This window comes from Rhipicephalus microplus, chromosome X, assembly GCF_043290135.1.
Source record: "Rhipicephalus microplus isolate Deutch F79 chromosome X, USDA_Rmic, whole genome shotgun sequence".
Lineage (NCBI taxonomy): Eukaryota > Metazoa > Arthropoda > Arachnida > Ixodida > Ixodidae > Rhipicephalus > Rhipicephalus microplus.
Window position 1 is genome coordinate 502313711 of NC_134710.1, and position 19233 is coordinate 502332943.

The window sequence follows — 19233 nt, forward strand, 5'->3', positions numbered from 1 at the left end:
GTGCATGGCTTAGTCCAACACCCTCAAGACTGGAGGGTTTCGTTATACCGGCCGTACAGACAACAGCATAGAGGCTTTCACTTGCCGTCTTCGCGCTCGCGATGATGAAGAGTTGCAATATGTAACATCTGTGCACCGGGCCCCACTGCATAAACCGGGTTTTCTGCAGAACAACAAAGTCTATATGGTGATCGTCTACAAGTCCTTTAATTAGCAGAAGTGGTCTCTTACAACGTGCTTTACTTTTCCAACTGCGTCATGCATATAGTCTTCTATGCAACTCCCTAGAATAGGTTTAATTGAAGGACTCATTGAAGAAGAGATACAAGCTAGTTAGTTTTCTTTCTGTACCAGCACTAAAAAGCACCTCGGCACTGCTGCCGCGTGCTCCACATAGCACCACTCAGTGAATAGACAAACGCCATGATTAAACATAGCAATGAGCAAAGTGCATGGTTTAACCCACCAACCTCAAGACTAGAGGGTTTTGTTACATCGGCCGTACACACAATAGCATAAAGGCTTTTACTTGCCATCTTCGTGTTCGCGATGGTCAAGAGTTGTAGTGTGCAACATCTGTGCACCGGGCCCCAGTGCATAAACCGGGTTTTCAGCAAAAATATGTCGCTTCTTTTAATCAAAATATGCCGGAGGGAAAATGTCTGGTGATCGAATGCTTGGTAGTCTGTAGTAAATCCTGTCACAGCGTTGATACGGTTTATTGTACACCATATTATAGAAGCGGCAGCGGTCCATGCTTAACTTTCATGAACTATGGAAAAGCACCGACAGAGAACAAGTACTCCCACGTGCGAGCTTAGTTTAAAAAAAATGTTGGAGCGATTTCCTTTTTCTTGGCGCATCATTCAGGAGTATCATTTCCAGAAATCACGTGCGGCGAATAAATATTTGTAGTACTTTAACCCAAATATATGCGACTAACGACTGTCTCATACTTCAGCTATATAATGAAAATATACTAGAATTCCAAGACTTTCTAAGAAAAGAAGCTATGGCATACACTGCACGCCTTTTTATAGTAGATGCACGTTACGTACGTCATTGCGACCACTACCAATTCCCTCTCGGAGTGAAACTGTGCGTGATTATGTGCGTGTGTCTGTAGAAGATGTTAAGACCGGCCTCCCTGGCTGGGCGCTGCTTGGACGCGGGGGACGATTGCAGCTAAGCCTACCCTGATTTGTTTCAAATCAACGCTCTCGAGGTGCGCCAAAAGCGGCGACAACACGAAAGTCATACTTCGAATTCTTTAGGGCTGTTGGCTCCCCTCGTCAAAAACTCTTTGGACACGCCTAACTGACTGACGACCTAGGAAGAACTGTTTGAAATCGAGGCTGCTTGATTTGTTCGACGTGCCAAGAGACGCGCTGAACAATTAGCCGAGAGCTTGGGATCCCTCGTCAGGTATGTTTCCCACACTCTGTGGTGCTTGCAAGTCTTCCATTCTCACAAGCCCAAGCCTGCCTAGCGCAGCAGACCCTATTCTGCACATGCGATGCAATGTTATTGTACTGTGATGTGTTGTGTGTATTATTGTACTGTGACCTACGTTATGTTTCTCTCTCACCGTGTGACCAACTGAACGTGCACCTTCTCTCTTTCCTGGGTAGAAAAGAAGGCAGTCTTTGACTTTCTCTCTCTTTCTCTCTCTCGTTTTTTTTCCTTATTCGCTGCGCCGTGCTCCCTGCTGGGCTGCAGAAATTAGGCACTTTTTTAAACCACTACCCCCACCATGTGGGGGACGGAGATGAAAATGACAATATGTTTGCAATGCCCCTGAACTGAATTGACACGCAGTCTGTCAGTTTACAGTGATCTGCAGGGCGGCTTTCCTGTAAATTTTGTTTTTCAACAGAAAACTCTCGTTCACAGAATTTTGAGCACGCGAGTACAACAAAATGTCACCTCTCCAAATTCTAGCGAAGTCACGCAAGCACAACAAGATCTCAAAAGGGAATGGCAAAAACGAAATGAGCGAGAAAAGCAGTCTGTGAACGAGAGTTCTTGGTTGAAAAATTAACCTTACAGAAAAGCTGCCTTGCAGATTATTGCAAACTGTCCACTATTTTCTCCTGCAGAGAATTTTGGGCAGACCGGGGCTTAAAACACGAGCACCGAGACGCTCTGAACCAGCTCTCAGAAGCTTCCATCAAGCTTATATGATGCTACCATCATCATATAGTATTACGCTACCATTTGTGTGTAAATAGTGTATATAAACGTTCCTCTTATCACCCCCGGCTACTCTGCTCGACTTGTACACGAGACTTGGCTAGCTCCTTCATGAGCAAGCAAAATCATGAGCAATACATCATGTGCAAGCAAAAGGGCACGGAGTTGTACAGGCGAAAATGTGCGACATCACATAGCTTTTATTACGTGACATATTCGTTCTCCTCTGCATTGGCCCGCTCGTGTCCGCAGATAACGTTCCAGTTTTCATAGCGACGACACACCGTTGATTGCGGTCACGTCATTGAATATCAATTAAACAGCGGTTGCATTATTTATTTGCAAATTACTTGGCCACCTGAGGAGCTTTCTAACTTGACTTACTTTTTTATCAAGACCTGAATATGATGTTAAGATTTATTTGGTTGATTCTGGGCATACCTTCGCAACAGAAGTACATCACCACTGTCCGCAACAATTATTATTCATCTCTCCCAGTGCCAGTAGGTCCGTTCAAGTTACGTGATGAAAACCTGTTTGCTGGACTACGTCATATATGACATGTCGCTCAAGTGCCTGTCTACGCATTATTGACGAATCCAGCAGTCTTTTGTACACTTTCTGCTGGCAAGTTTTTAAAATTTTATTTCATTTTATTTTTAATATTGGTGGCCTCAGACAAGCTTATTACGCCTCTGCTCAGCACTGGATAGCCGTTGTTACCCACGGCACCTTGGCCGACGGGGGAGAGCAGCGTTCTTGGTTCATCCAACAAGTCACCGAAGGGCTGCCAGCCTGTGTCCGCCGTGTTTTGTCCATCATAGCCGGGAAGCGAGGTGGCATTCCGACACCATAAGATGTTCGACGAGACGACCACAATGGTTTCTTGGTGTCACAGGTGCAGTGTGGTGGCCATGCACCAATCAAGGACATATACTTGAGCGAGTGTGAGCGGCACCGTCAGAAATGGTGTGTGTCCCCCGTGACATCGGCGGCAGCGACGCGCCGCCGCCGAGAGTTTTCGCCACGCCGCTGCCGCCGACGCGAACTGATCGGCGCATCGGCGCAATCAGCGCGCCGGTTATGCACCAGTACCGAATTTTCACAGATTTGTCTTTTTCTTTTTCATCTTGATTTATAGCTTCGTTTCACATTTATGTAGCCAGTAAAAAATAGGCTTCTTTGTTATCTTCATCCAGCTTCACAGACCGAGAGTACCACGTACTATGAACAGCGGCACAAGTTCGGCGGCCGCTGCATGAAATGACATATTGGACAAATTCACAAAAAAATAAATGTAACAGTTACAGTAATGCATAGGCGCTGCTATCTCAGGCTTAAAATCAATTTTTGCTGGTTTTCTATGTCATAATTAGCAATGATTTTGGTCATACAACGTTGAATGTACTGGCCCAGCGTGTTGATGCATGCGAGTTCACCGTAGCACTATTCGAATATTCATATGGATGCAAAACGGCATCATAATCAGTCCAAGATGGCAGCCTATGATTGTTCCCGAAACAGTGCGTATACACAGAAAAATGAAATGGTAGCAGTGCAGCACGAATGCAGCACGTTAGGTGAAGAACTACACAAAGCCCCGAAAGATGAAATTGAAAGGGAGAAGTTTAATGGAGATTAGAAGCGTCGAGGCATAATACATGCTCGAACCTACTCAGGGTATATCATCACCTGTCCGTTGTGTTAAAGTTGATAATTTTCGAGGATGACCACTTATATGCAGCGTCTCAACACGCTGCAGAAAATATTTGATGCCTTTTAATTCAGGCATCAGATATCCGGGATGAAAATGCCAAGGCAGTAAGATGGCAAGAGAGAGAAAGGAAGGCTGGAGGATTAACCAGATCTTGGCATCCGGTTAGCTGCCCAGCACTGGGGGTGGAGAAATAGGGGCAAGAAAGGGGGTGTAGAGAGACAGAAAAGAAAACGCATGTGCACTCAGGAGTAGGATGGCAAACTTAACAGAGGATTTATTACATTCTGTACAGACAGGGCGAGAGATCTCTTGCGAATGAGCTGGGTGGCTCACTATAAAGTGTGCGTATTGACTAAATCAGGGAATGGGTCCAGAATGCACTGTTGAATCACGGGGGACACACACCATTTCTGACGGTACCACTCACACTCGCTCACGTCAACGTCTTTGATTGGGGCGTGGCCACCACGCTGCACCTGTGACACCAAGAAACCACTGTGGTCGTCTCGTCGAACGTCTTATGGTGTCGGAATGCCACCTCACTTCCCGGCTAACATGGAGAAAACACGGCTGGCAGCCATTCGGTGACTTGTTTGACGAACAAAGAACGCCATTCTCCCCCGTCGGCCCAGGCGCCGCGTGTAACAACGCTATATAAGTGGTTAGCAGAGGCGTAATAAGCTTGTCTGATGCCACCAATTAAAAAAAAAAACAAAATAAAATTAAAAAAAAACTTGCCAGCAAAAAGTTTACAAAAGACGGCTGGATTCGTCAATAATGCGGAGACAGACACTTGAGCGACATGTCATATATGACGTACTCCAGCAAACATGTTTTTATCACGTACCTTGAACGGACCTACTGGCACTGTGAAAGATGAATAATAATTGTTGCGGACAGTACTGATGTACTTCTGTTGCGAAGGTAATGCTCAAAATTAACCAAATAAATCTTAACTTTATATTCAGGTCTTGATAAAAAAGTTAGTCAAGTTAGAAAGCTCCTCAAGTGGCTAAGTAATAAATTACTTCACCATACTTTATGGTAAAGTAATTTGCAAATAAATAATACAACCTTCGTTTAATTGATATTCAATGATGTGACTGCGATCATTGGTGTGTCGTCGCTATAAAACTGGAACGTTATCTGCCGACACGAGCGGGCGAATGCAGCGGAGAACGAATATGTCACGTAATAAAAGCGATGTGATGTCGCACATATTCGCCTGTACAACTCCGTGTCCTTTTGCTTGCTCGTGATGTATTCAAAGAAGCTAGCCAAGTCTCGGGTAGAAGTCGAGCAGAGTAGCCGGGGCTGATAAGAGGAACGTTTATATACACTATTTACACACTAAAGGTAGCTATATGTTGATGGTAGCATCATGGAAGCGTGATGGGAGCTTCTCAGGGATGGTTCAGAGCGACTTGGTGCTCACGCTTTACGCCCTGGTCTTCCTAAAATTATCTGCAGCAGAAAACAGTGGACAGTTTGCAATAATCTGCAAGGCAGCTTTTCTGTAAGGTTAGTTTTTCAGCCAAGAACTCACGTTCACAGGCTGCTTTTCTCGCTCTTTCGTTTTTGCCATTCCCCCCCCCCCCCCCTCCTTTTTTTTTGAGATCTTGTGCTCGCGTGCCTTCGCTGGAATTTGGAGATATGCCATTTTGTTGTACTCGCGGGCTCAAAATGAGAAATAAAAGCAGTCTGTGAACGAGTTTTTGGTTGAAAAACAAACCTTACAGGAAAGCCGCCTTGCAGATCACTGTAAACTGACAGACTGCATGTCAATCCAGTTCAGGGCAGTCCGAACAAATTGTCGTCTTCATCTCCGTCCCCCACGTGGGGGGGGGGGGTGGTAGTGGTTTAAAAAAGTGCCTAATTTCTGCAGCCCAGCAGGGAGCACGGCGCAGCAAATAAGGATAAAAAAAAACGAGAGGGAGAAAGAGAGAGAAAGTCAAAGACTGCCTTCTTCTCTACCCAGGAAATAGAAAGGATGCACGTTCAGTTCGTCCCACGGCGAGAGAGAAACACAACGTAGGTGATAATACTCACAACACAGAACAGTGCAATAACGTTGCATCGCACGTGCAGAATAGGGTCTGCAGCGCTAGGCAGGCTAGGGCCTGGGGGAGTGGAAGTCTTGAAAGCACCACAAAGTGTGGGAAACATACCTGACGACGGATCCCAAGCTCTCGGCTAATTGTTCAGCGCGTCTCGTGGCACGTTGAACAAATCAAGCAGCCTCGATTTCCAACAGCTCTTCCTAGGCCGTCAGTCAGTCAGGCGTGTCCAAAGAGTTTTTGACGAGGGGAGCCAACAGCCCTGAAGAATTCGAAGTATGACTTTCGTCTTGTCGCCTCTTTTGGCGCACCTCGAGAGCGTTGACCCGGACCATATCAGGGTAGACTTAGCTGCAATCGTCCCTCGCGTCCAAGCGGCACCGAGCCAAAGAGGCTGATCTGAACATCTACAGACACACGCACGCAAGCACGCACAGTTTCACTCAGAGAGGGAATTGGTAGTGGTCACAATGACGTACGTAACGTGCATCTGCTATAAAAAGGCGTGCAGTGTATGCCATAGCTTCTTTTCTTAGAAAGTCTTGGAATTTTAGTATATTTTCATTATATAGCTGAAGTATGAGACAGTTGTTAGTCGCATATATTTGGGTTAAAGTACTACAAATATTTATTCGCCGCACATGATTTCTGGAAATGATACTCCTGAATGATGCGCCAAGAAAAAGGAAATCGCTCCAACATTTTTTTTAAACTAAGCTCGCACGTGGGAGTACTTGTTCTCTGTCGGTGCTTTTCCATAGTTCATGAAAGTTAAGCATGGACCGCTGCCGCTTCTATAATATGGTGTACAATAAACCGTATCAACGCTGTGACAGGATTTACTACAGACTACCAAGCATTCCATCACCAGACATTTTCCCTCCGGCATATTTTGATTAAAAGAAGCGACATATTTTTGCTGAAAACCCGGTTTATGCACTGGGGCCCGGTGCACAGATGTTGCACACTACAACTCTTGACCATCGCGAACACGAAGATGGCAAGTAAAAGCCTTTATGCTATTGTGTGTACGGCCGATGTAACGAAACCCTCTAGTCTTGAGGTTGGTGGGTTAAACCATGCACTTTGCTCATTGCTATTTTGAATCATGGCGTTTGTCTATTAACTGAGTGGTGTTATGTGGAGCACGCGGCAGTAGTGCCGAGGTGCTTTTTGGTGCCTAACTTGTATCTCTTGTATCTAACTAACTTGTATCTCTTCTTCAATGAGTCCTTCAATTAAACCTATTCTAGGGAGCTGCATAGAAGACTATACGCATGACGCAGTATGAAAAGTAAAGCACGTTGTAAGAGACCACTTCTGCTAATTGAAGGACTTGTAGACCATTACCATATAGACTTTGTTGTTCTTCAGAAAACCCGGTTTTTGCACTGGGGCCCGGTGCACAGATGTTCCAAATTGCAACTCTTTATCATCACGAGCGCGAAGACGGCAAGTGAAAGCCTCTATGCTGTTGTCTGTACGGCTGGTGTAACGAAACTATAAATCAAAATATTTTGCTTTGGACTCACTCGGACTGAGACTAACGAAACTTTTCTCTATTTAAACTCACTCAGACTCTGACTCACCGTTGTTTTTGTCAGCCGGATCCACTAATACTTTCCTCAAATATACCCACTCATACTCAGACTGATCAAAACGTTTCTCCAGCGGACACACTCGGACTAATATACTCGCCAAATGTTTCCAAAACAGACGCACTTGGACTGAAATTGAGCGATATTCGACTTGGTCCGACTCATACAATAAACGTCGAAGGAGCACCATTGAAAAACACACGTGAAAGAATTGCAATAGCCAAGCAACATATATATATATATATATATATATATATATATATATATATATATATATATATATATATATATATATATATATTGCAACGAGCAAGGTTGCGTAAAAACACAGGTTATTATTCCAGAAACGTTAGCCGCAACAAGCTGGTACAGGCAGGAACCCGGCAAGCACGAGCCACACACGGACGTCAACGTCTTCTTTCACGCTGGCACAGAGCTGGCGCCACTATGCTTCGGTACAATTACTCCCCGCGCAGAAAGGAGCCAACCTGGCGACCTAGGGAAAGGACACGACAAGGGGGTCATAGCACGGTTTGAGGCGTGATACGTGTACTGTTTCACGCCCACGCCAGCGTTGGTCCGAAGGTGGATCAATGGGCTCAACTTCATAGTTGACAGGAGATGTTTGCCGCACCACACGGTAGGGACCATGGTATTTCGACGAAAGCTTCGGGGAAAGACCGGGAGGGGTAGACGGGACCCAGAGCCAAACCAGCAGTCCTGGGTTATAGTGTACAGTAGACGCAGAGGAATCGTGGTCAGTTTTCTGGCGCCATTGGTCTTGTGCGGTAAATGAGCGAGCGAGTTGACGACACTCTTCGGCATAAGCAGCTGCTTCGGAAACAGGCGTCACTTCGGAAACATCAGGCCTGTAAGGGAGAATGGTGTCCATGGAGCATGATGGCTCACGTCCGTACAGAAGGAAGAAAGGAGAAAAGCCAGTGGTTGTTTGTGGCGCAGAGTTGTACGCGTACGTGACAAAAGGGAGCACTTGGTCCCAATTAGTGTGGTCGTCAGAGGCGTACATGGCAAGCATATCTCTAAGGGTACGGTTAAAGCGTTCTGTCATGCCATTGGTTTGGGGATTGTATGCCGAGGATTTCCTATGGACAGTGCGACATGCCTTGAGTAGCTCGTCGACGGCGTTTGAGAGAAACACGCGTCCACGGTCACTGAGTAATTCACGAGGTGCACCGTGTCGCAAAATGAGATGGTGAAGAAGAAAGGACGCGACGTCTTTCGCAGTGGTAGCAGGCAGCGCAGATGTTTCAGCGTAGCGTGTTAAATGATCCACGGCGACGATAATCCACCGGTTGCCTCGAAGAGAGTTGGGTAGAGGACCATAAATATCAATTCCGACGCGGTCGAATGGTCTCGCTGGCAGGTTAAGGGTTGCAAAGGGTCAGCAGTGCTGTGAGAAGGCGTCTTGCGTCGTTGACACGTGGTGCATGACCGAACGTACTGGCGAACGTGCCGATACATGCCGCGCCAGTAGTATCTTAGACGAAGGCGAGAGTAAGTCTTAAATACTCCAGCGTGGCCACACTGGGGGTCATCGTGAAAGGCAGCGCAGATGTCCGAACGCAAATGACGAGGGATGACAAGGAGCCACCTACGGCCGTCCGTCACGTAATTGCGGCGATACAACAAGCCTTCACGGACAGCAAAGTGTCTTGCTTGACGAGAGAGGGAGCGTGAAGTCGTTTCTGACGAACTGTGAGAGAGGACGTCGAGCAAAGAATTGATCCAGGGATCCTTGCGCTGTTCGGATGGCATGTCAGTGATGCTCAACGATGACGAATCGCAAATGGCAGTTGATAAGCAGGCAAGGTCAGGAGGCAGTGGAGAACGGGATAGTGCATCGGCGTCTGAATGTCTGCGTCCTGAGCGATAAACAACACGGATATCGTATTCCTGAAGGCGTAAAGCCCAACGAGCGAGGCGGCCAGTAGGATCTTTCATGGACGCTAACCAGCATAAGGCATGGTGATCTGTGACAACATCAAACTGGCGTCCGTAAAGGTAGGTACGAAATTTTCCTATAGCCCAAATGATAGCCAAGCACTCCTTTTCCGTGACGGAATAGTTGGACTCTGCTTTCGTTAGTGTACGGCTGGCATAGGCGACAACGTACTCGTCGCAGCCATCCTTGCGTTGAGCGAGAATGGCACCGAGGCCGACACCGCTTGCATTCGTGTGAATTTCAGTGGGTGCATTGGGATCGAAGTGGCGGAGAACTGGCGGAGAGATGAGTAGCCGGCGTAGCGCCGTGAATGCCTCATCGCAGTGGGAATTCCAGCCAGAGAGGTCCGTGCTACGGGAGAGAAGCTGAGTCAGAGGGGCAATTATAGAGGCAAAATTGCGAATGAAACGCCGAAAATAGGAACACAAGCCTATGAAACTACGAAGCTCCTTTAGGGTAGTAGGCTTGGGGTACTCGGCAACGGCACGCAGTTTGGCAGGATCTGGCGATATTCCTTCTTTTGAAACGACGTGGCCGAGAATTGTGAGTTTGCGGGCGCCAAAACGACATTTCTTGAAGTTAAGTTGCAACCCGGCTGCCGTAAGGCACTGGAGAACTTGTTCCAGACGGGAAAGATGAGTTTCAAAATTCGCCGAGAATACAACTATGTCGTCTAAATAGCAAAGACAGATGTGCCATTTAAGTCCCCTGAGGACACTGTCCATCATTCTTTCAAAAGTCGCAGGCGCATTGCAAAGACCGAAGGGCATTACATTAAATTCATATAAGCCGTCAGGGGTCACAAACGCCGTTTTTGGACGGTCTGGTTCAGCCATTGGTACTTGCCAATATCCAGAGCGCAGATCCAGTGAAGAGAAAAACTCCGCACCTTGAAGGCAATCCAAGGCGTCATCAATGCGTGGCAGGGGATAAACATCCTTGCGTGTGATGTTGTTTAGTCGACGATAATCCACGCAAAACCTGATGGAGCCATCCTTTTTTCGCACGAGGACCACTGGCGAAGCCCAAGGACTGTGTGAGTGCTGAATAACACCACGTTGCAGCATCTCGTCGACGTGTTGAGTGATGACGTCACGCTCGGCCTGCGAGACGCGGTAGGGGCGCTGACGAAGTGGAGTATGATGACCGGTGTCGATATGGTGAGCGACAACTGACGTGCGTCCCAAGGGAGGTTGTCCGTGGTCGAAGAAGGCGCGGAAACGGTCAAGTAGTTGAATGAGCTGATTGCGCTGGTCTTGCGTAAGGCCGGTGTCTATGCTGCGCAACAGAACGTCTTCGTCAGGTAGTGAGGGCGCGGTGCCAGCTGTGACAGCATCCACGGACATCGGTGTCGTATCAGAACGGGCATCGAAAGGAAAGGTGTCATCATAAGTGCCAAGACTCCCAATGCATTCGCCATGCAATAAAGTAGCGGGACAAGGGAACGGATTGCACACGTACACGGCACTGGAGCCATCGGCAAGTGTTATGACGGCAAACGGGACGACAATGTTCCGGCGACGAGCGCATTCTTGTGACGGCATAAATAGGGCAGTTGAATCGGAAACGGAGTTGCACAAAAGAGATACCGCGGTGACCGAAAAAGCAGAAATGACGACGTCAGCGGCGACGATCACCTTTTTGGGTGAGCGAGGAAGATCGATGAATGTTGTGCTGAATGGAAACAAAACGAGTTGAGCACGAGCGCAGTCGACAACCGCATGATTAGCGGAAAGAAAGTTCCATCCCAGGATGATTTCATGAGACGCATGCGGAAGGACGACAAATTCAACGATGTAAAGCACTCCTTGAATCACAACACGAGCAGTGTATGTGGCAGAAGGTTGGACGTGTTGCGAACTCGCCGTGCGTAAATAAATTTCAACCAGTGGAGTCGTCACTTTGTTCAGTTTGCGGCATAACACTTCACTGATTATACAAATAGCGGCACCTGTGTCGACAAGAGCAGTTGTGGCGAAACCGTCCACAAACACGGCAATCTCGTTAGGGGGCGATAGATGAGGCCTTGGAAATTTCGTCGGTGGCGCAGCTCTTGCCTCAGGAACTGCGACTGTTAGTTTTCCTCCTGGGCGTGGTTGGAACGGCGAAGCATGGGGGAAGGAGACCGAAGACGGGGTGAAGGAGATCGACGTCGGCTGAAGTCTGGTCGACGTGAGCGGGGGTCATGTGAATCAGGTGCCACATGCGATTCTGATGGCCGAGGTATGTTGCCGGAATGCTGCACATCATTGAAATAGAATCCACGGCGACGACAGTAGCGCGCGACATGTCCTGGAATACCACAGTTGCAGCATACGGGCCGGTTATCCGGAGTACGCCAAGAGTTGACAGGTGCTCGAGGTGGTGGAATGGGCCGATTTACCGGATAAACTGAAACTGGTGACCTGTAGTAGTTGGTGGCTGGACTGTATGAAGGGAGCGGCGGTTGGGCAGAAGGTCGGCGGACGGCTTCTGCATAAGTCAGCGGCGCAGCCACTGATATTGGGGATGTGGGCGAAGGGAGAGCCTCGGCAACTGGCGTCTGAATAGCACGGCGAAGTGAGTGGTCCAGTGTTGTGGGGGTCTCGTTGATGGTGGCGACAAGAGAGAGCTGTCGAGCAACTTCCTCCCGGATGTACTGTTGAATTTGAGGCATTAACACGCTGTAGTCGGAGCCACTGCTTTTGCACTCCAAGGCCGAAATATCAGCTGTCTGCGTATTAGCGCGACGTGTAGAAACTCGTTGCTTGCGCAGCTCATCGAAACTTTGACATAACTGAATCAAAGCCGTGACGGTCTGTGGGTCTTTGGCCACAAGCATATGAAAAGCGTCGTCATCAATGCCTTTCATTATGTTCTTTATTCTGTCAGCCTCCGTCATCCTGGCATCAACTCGCCTACAGAGGCTGATCACATCCTCAATGTAGCTCGTGAAGCTCTCACCATTTCGCTGAAATCGTCCCCGCAGTCCCAGTTCAGCGCGAAGCTTACGCATGGCTGGACGACCGAAAAACGAAGTGACGGCCTCTTTGAAAACCGACCAGGTGGGGATGTCGGCTTGGTGGTTGGTGAACCATAGGTTGGCCAAATCCGTCAAGTAGAAGATGACGTGAATCAGCTTCGCAGGGTCATCCCACTTGTTAATCGTGCTGGCATGCTCGTACTCTGCCAGCCAGTCCTCGACATCTTGATCTTCAGTGCCGTTGTATTCTGGTGGGTCACGCAGACGAAGTACACCAGAACACATGACGGGTGGCAGCGTGGAAGAGCCTTGTGGGGGATCGACGCGCTCGGTCATCGTGGACTGAGATGGTAGCTTACGGCTGCGGAGCTCCAGGACATTACCCAGCACCTCCACCAAATGCAACGAGCAAGGTTGCGTAAAAACACAGGTTATTATTCCAGAAACGTTAGCCGCAACAAGCTGGTACAGGCAGGAACCCGGCAAGCACGAGCCACAAACGGACGTCAACGTCTTCTTTCACGCTGGCACAGAGCTGGCGCCACTATGCTTCGGTACAATTTATATATATATATATATATATATATATATATATATATATATATATATATATAAGGAAAAGAAGTGTATACCTAAGGGCTCGTTTTTCTGTGTTTTTTAACACAATAATAATGAGATATAACAGACAGTAATGCCAAGGAATGTACAGGGGAAGTTATTAACATTAATGGAATGTAAATAAGAAGAAAGAAAAGTGGATGAAAAAATTACCAACTGTAAGCAGGAATCGAACCTACGACCTTCGAATTACGCGTTCGATGCTCTAACCACTGAGCTATTACAGCGGCCCTCTCTCCATCCACTTTTTTGGGTTTATCTGTGAATTTAGAAGTAGGAGCGACAGTCAGCGCCATCTATAAGCCAAACAACGAGTGTGAAAACACTCTTATGCGCATGTTTGGCGTCACGTAGCACGTGAACTTATTATGAGCGGGCAGCTGATTAATTGTCCCTCTTATACAACCTAAACACACCAAGTCTGCCAGTACGAGACCCTCGTTCAATGAAATAAGGAAAAGAAGTGTATACCTAAGGGCTCGTTTTTCTGTGTTTTTTAACACAATAATAATGAGATATAACAGACAGTAATGCCAAGGAATGTACAGGGGAAGTTATTAACATTAATGGAATGTAAATAAGAAGAAAGAAAAGTGGATGAAAAAATTACCAACTGTAAGCAGGAATCGAACCTACGACCTTCGAATATATATATATATATATATGTAATCTTTCAACATACAAAAAAAGTTATTTCTACTGCCTCTAAATAATAATATTAAAGAGAAACTTGACATTACATGCGATTTCCGCGATAGGCACATGCGCACTGATAGCACTAAATACACTAAGTACCATATGAATTGGCTGCTGTAAATACCTGTGCTATTTTGAAATTTGGTGATACTATGCTGGTATATACATTCGCCCACGCTTGTAATTTGGTCATTGTGCAGAATGCTGTAATATAAAGTGTTTGTCAGCAGAAAATCTGAGAACCATGACTTGACAGAGTCGCGTTCTTTAAAAAGTCCGTTAGCTGTCCCGAGTTTCGTATGAGGTAAAGTGCATTCATGGTTCATTATTCATCAAGTCTTCCTGCAAAACACGGCAAGAAAAACTCTCCTTCATTGAAAGGACCTGTGGTTAGTGCACATGTACGTGTTATCCTACATAAGCTGAGTCTTTCGACAATAACTCGTCAGTTGCAATGCAGCGCCTGTGTTTGCGTCTTTTTAGGTGGCCATGATTGTGTTGTATTGTATGCTGCTTCCTCAAAAGGAAAATAATGAGTAGGTTGTTACCTACATGCTGCAACAAATACAAAAACAAGATGCAACTTTTTTTTTCTTTCAGTACTTCTCTTTCTGGCCCCCACCCCCCGCACACACACGCACACCAGAGCTATAAGCGTCCAAGAAGGAAGAGGGGCTGTTCACGGTTGCGCACCTGTCATTGCTTCTCCAAATGTTTCGGTGTGAGGTGGTTTATCGGAGCAGCGAGGATATAATTTACGACAGGAATCAAAGGTGAACATTCGACATAAGGCTGTCTGTTGTGGATAGAAACTGAAGGAATGAGAACTCCAACCAAAATATATTTAAGGAAAAAAAAACATGTTTTGAAGCTGGTCTGCTTTTTCCTCAGGGGTGAGAGATTGGCTTCAAAACGTAATTTTTTCAATATGTTTTGGTTGGACTTTTCAAATTACTTCAATGTACGAATAGAAGTGGGGCGGGTGGTTAAAGGAAAGGATGGCCCCAGTGGCTTTCGCAATACTTCATTAGGCAAAATATCTTCTCTTTTCATCTCGCTGTGTAATCTCCTATAGCCTTCTCCTTAATCTCGGCTAAGCTTTATTTTGTGCTCGGTAGCTCATGGTGAGGTGAGATTGCGCGAACCTTACCTGCCTTCCAAACCAGTTACTGCATGCAAGCTTCCTCTGAATGGATGAATCTGTGGTTGAAGAACAAGAAAAAGACGCTATCTTTCCTTGCGAGAGCAAAGCAGAGTGACTTGAAGGGGGGGGGGGGGAGTCGAAGAAGAGTTTAGAAGTAGGAAGGAGAGAAGGTTTGGAAGAACGTGAGGGCCATGACTGCCAGAGCAGAAAGTGAATAGGGGCCGTTGGCAGGGCAGTCCGTGTCATAGGACTTGGAAATGTGGAGCTGCAACCAAGTACTATGGCCATTCCCACAAGAAAAAAATGTCCTAGATCACCTTTCTTGGGCAAGAATACAGAAAACTAGCTAAACAAGAAAACTAAAATAAATAAACAACCGATAATCCAACCACCGATTGTCACCACAGCTGCTGAAGGAAGGAAAAACGTAATCCGTGACCTCTGCACCAGCGGTTACACACAGGCATTCATTCGCAGAAAACTGTGTATAAGCGACGACACGGGAAACACGACACCAATGGCACCGCAACGACGCCGCGTGTCGACCCAACTTGAGGGCAGGGAACAAAAACGGAGCACAATGGCAGAACACTGCGACACCACTTGCAACATGTTTGCCCCATACCAGTCCCGAAGGCACAGTGTAGAGCTCGTTGCGATTTGTAGTCTTTCTGCATTCCTTGAAGAGCACAAAGAGCGCGAAAGATTGAATACGAGAGACTTGAGCGTGGAAAACGACCTTGCCATCAAGCCTTTTGCAGTGTGGCCTGGAAAAACGCAATGATGGGTGAGGGACGACAAGAAGTTCTTACGCGCTTCAAAGATGACTATGAATGGAAAAGTGTTTAAATGGGAATGAAAACAAATCTATTAAAACACGGGCGTGGCTATGTTGGGTCGGTACAACAGAACTGCAGGCCTGTAGGAAAAAGATGGCAGCAATATCTCATAAAGAGAATTGAGAATTAAAAGCCTCTCTGATTGCCGAGAGGTAAAAGAATTCTTCGACTACGTTTCAGCTTAAATAAATTTATTTCCGCGAGTGATAAAGGATCACGTACGGCATGAACGGTGCGTTTCTGCCTCCTTCCTTCTTGAAATATGGCCGCGAGAATTTTTATGGTACCCTAAATTACGCAGCCGCTGTTTAAATGGTAGCAAATTACATGACAAAAGCCCATGGTCTGTGTCATCGTACATTGTAACAAAACTTGAAATCCAGCCAGATGGCGCATTGCTGTCGGGAAATTTTTAGCGCAGACTAATGCTTCCTCACGACGTTCACAAGCACCCATCCTGTCTCTCTCGTTCTTCTTATCGTCTTGTTTAGTGCTCACAACTTTCCCATTTGCCACATTTATTCAAGAAAAAACTAACATGGCATCTGAGGGCACAAGCATTTCAACGCAATAGAGAGAGAGAATGGGTGCTCGATTGCTCATGAATCATGCTGCTTTTATATAAAAGACCGAGAAATATTTAATTCCTCCGTTCGTTAGTAACGCACTTCGTTATGTATTCGGTTCTTTGGAAGCAGATCACGTGATGAATAACATAAAGGGATGTTTCTATTTCACCACAGTCAGCGAACGGTGTACTCTACAAACACATCACCTACACTAAACTTCGTGCCAGGACAATGCATACAATCCTCAATTACATCGCCAAAAAAATAGGGGTTTCACGGAAAGAATTTCTTAATGCTTCGTTATATATTCAAACGCCAAGTTTAAAAATAGCATCACCATGAACGGGATTAACTCCATGGCCGAATTTCACTGCAAAAAGCGCTTGAATAACTGGACCTTCCAGGTATGCAATTTACATTGCATGAGGTTTTAGATGTGTGGTGACATCATTAGTTCAGGTTACATTGTTTTAGCGTAGAATTAGCTTTTTAGTCACGGTCACTATGCTTTTTAATGTTAATTTTTCACCTCATCGGTCATTTAGTGACGGTCATTTCATTTTCACATCCTTAAATTAGAGTTATGAATAGTTGATATTCAAGGATTTTTTAAGTATATATGACTGGTGTTTATCAAAGAACCTAGAATGAGTTCCGGGGAGGGAGAGATGTGAACAGTTTTGTCGTTTGAAAAATAAAGTTTTCGGCTTTACAAGCCGGAACGTCAATACGACAACAAGGCACGCCGTAGTAGGAGGTTTGACATATTCGGAACCATGGTCGGCAAAATAAATGGAGCCTACATAGACTCGCTCAGTCAACTTCGTAGTCTACATTCAACTCACAGTAATTTAACGAATCCACATTATATTGGTTCTATAGAAGAAAATAGCTTGTGGTATACACATATTAAATAAAACTTGGCTGTGCACTTACGCTCCATCTCACTGTTTTGTATCAATCATTTCACCGTTCTCATCTTGCTTACCTTATTGCCACGTGGTTGCGACGGCAAAGAATATGGTACTTGGGTTGCTCAAGACGACACTTTTTATTTCGTGAACATGTGCCTAGAAAAGTACAAAGTTCTAGAAATTCACGCTTTACGCAGATAGCGGTGATCAGAGCATCGGTCGTCGGTAATATGATCTGCGCGAAGGTACGTAGCCATATATACCCGTGGCATCGAACATCATCCATATTGTAGGAGTCTCAAGCTTATCAGAAGATTCTTAAATAATCTAGAATTTTCGCAGAATGCCAAGCGTGCTTTGCGCGAGGCAATTGATTAATATGAGGTGTTTAACGTTTCAAAACTACCATATGATTATGAGAGATGCCGAAGTGGAGGACTCCGGAAATTATGACAACCTGGGGTTCTTTAACATGCACCCAAATTTGAACACATGGGCCTACAGCTTTTTCGCCTCTATCGAAAATGCAGCCGCCACAGGCGGGATTCGACCACGCGACCTGCGGGTCAGCAGCCGAGTACCTTAGCTACTGAACCACTACGGCGGTGCCTTTGCGCAAGACACTGACATAAAAATACAAGCGAGTATGGTAGTATAATAATGTTGCGATAAAATTTCAGCAGATGCAACAGGTTCCACTGTGGGTGCTATTTTCATACAGAACCGTCAGCGGGTAGCCACACGTAGCTAGGTGAATCGACGCCTTTTGGTATTTTGAGTAGGCTAAATTTCTACCTAAAACATACGGTGTGACGACAGCCCTCACGTTGACTGTAAATTTTAGCGAAACGAAGTGCATGCTTCGGTTGGATGATATGCATATTATTAAGAAGCTGTTGTGTATTCCTCAAAGGTCGAGAACATCAATGGTCGAGCGAACCTTCACTATCACGTGCTAGATGAAAAGATGAATGTTTACAGCCAGCCTATAGACCACAACTGCATGACGGTGTGGGCCGACATCACTGCTGTAAGCCTATATATTTAGGGTTGTATCCGTTACAGTAAAAGGTAACTAAATACGTTACTCGTTACTCTAATAAAAAAGGGGAACGTTTCACTGTTGCACGTTCTATATATACATAAAAAAGGTAACGCATAACCATTACCGTAACAAAAAAAAACATAACGAATGTTACCTCTGCCGTAGCTCCGGAATCATCAGTTTTAATCAAGTTGTCTTTGATGCAGAAACCCACAATGAGAATTTTTAAATTTCAAATTTATATTTCCCACATACTAACTCAAGCAAGGATTATACTCAATGTTCAATTAACGAGAACTATTTGTACAAATCTGCTGAACCTTAGCAATGTTATATAGAGGCTTAATGACGCCTGCCCATGTGATGGCTTCTGACTCTGCAGTGACCCAGGGTGAAACCATTTTTTTTTTCATTGGAGCATTATACACAGAGTGAGGTTCGATAATCTATGGTATTCACAAAGAAGCTATCATTCAACTCTAATGAAATTTACAACAATCGGCCTTTTCTTGATCCTTCAGCACCTTCAATAAATCATGTAGAAATCGGCACTGTTGGTCCTAGCAACCGAAATGGCCTGCCGCGCGCCAGTAGGCAATCACGGAGGTCTACGGAGGCCTACATTGATGCGTTTTTGTTGGGGAGGGGGGAGTATTGGGAGATGTCTTGGGGAGGAGGGGGGACACTTGCAAGTTTGTGACACCAGATGTGGTTTCCAGACGCGTAAGTCTAGAAAAATCACGAAGGGGGACGCACATCTTGCAATAGGAGCCATTTTGTTTTAATATTTTGCAGGTTTTATTTTTGTTTATATAAGAAATAAAATCATGCCTAGAAATCAAATTCACAAACGAACGTAGGTTCCTAGCACTCGTAATTGCATTCTTCTATTGAGTCTTTTCCGGAACCAGTCGAGAG

The 19233-nt window shown here is 45.8% G+C and overlaps 1 non-coding gene across 1 annotated transcript; it reads right to left on the reverse strand.

Moving 5' to 3' along the window:
- Positions 1–13262: 13262 nt before the first annotated feature.
- On the reverse strand, positions 13263–13335 carry TRNAT-CGU (transfer RNA threonine (anticodon CGU)). Its single transcript has one exon. It is a non-coding gene; the product is annotated as a tRNA-Thr (tRNA).
- Positions 13336–19233: the final 5898 nt, after the last annotated feature.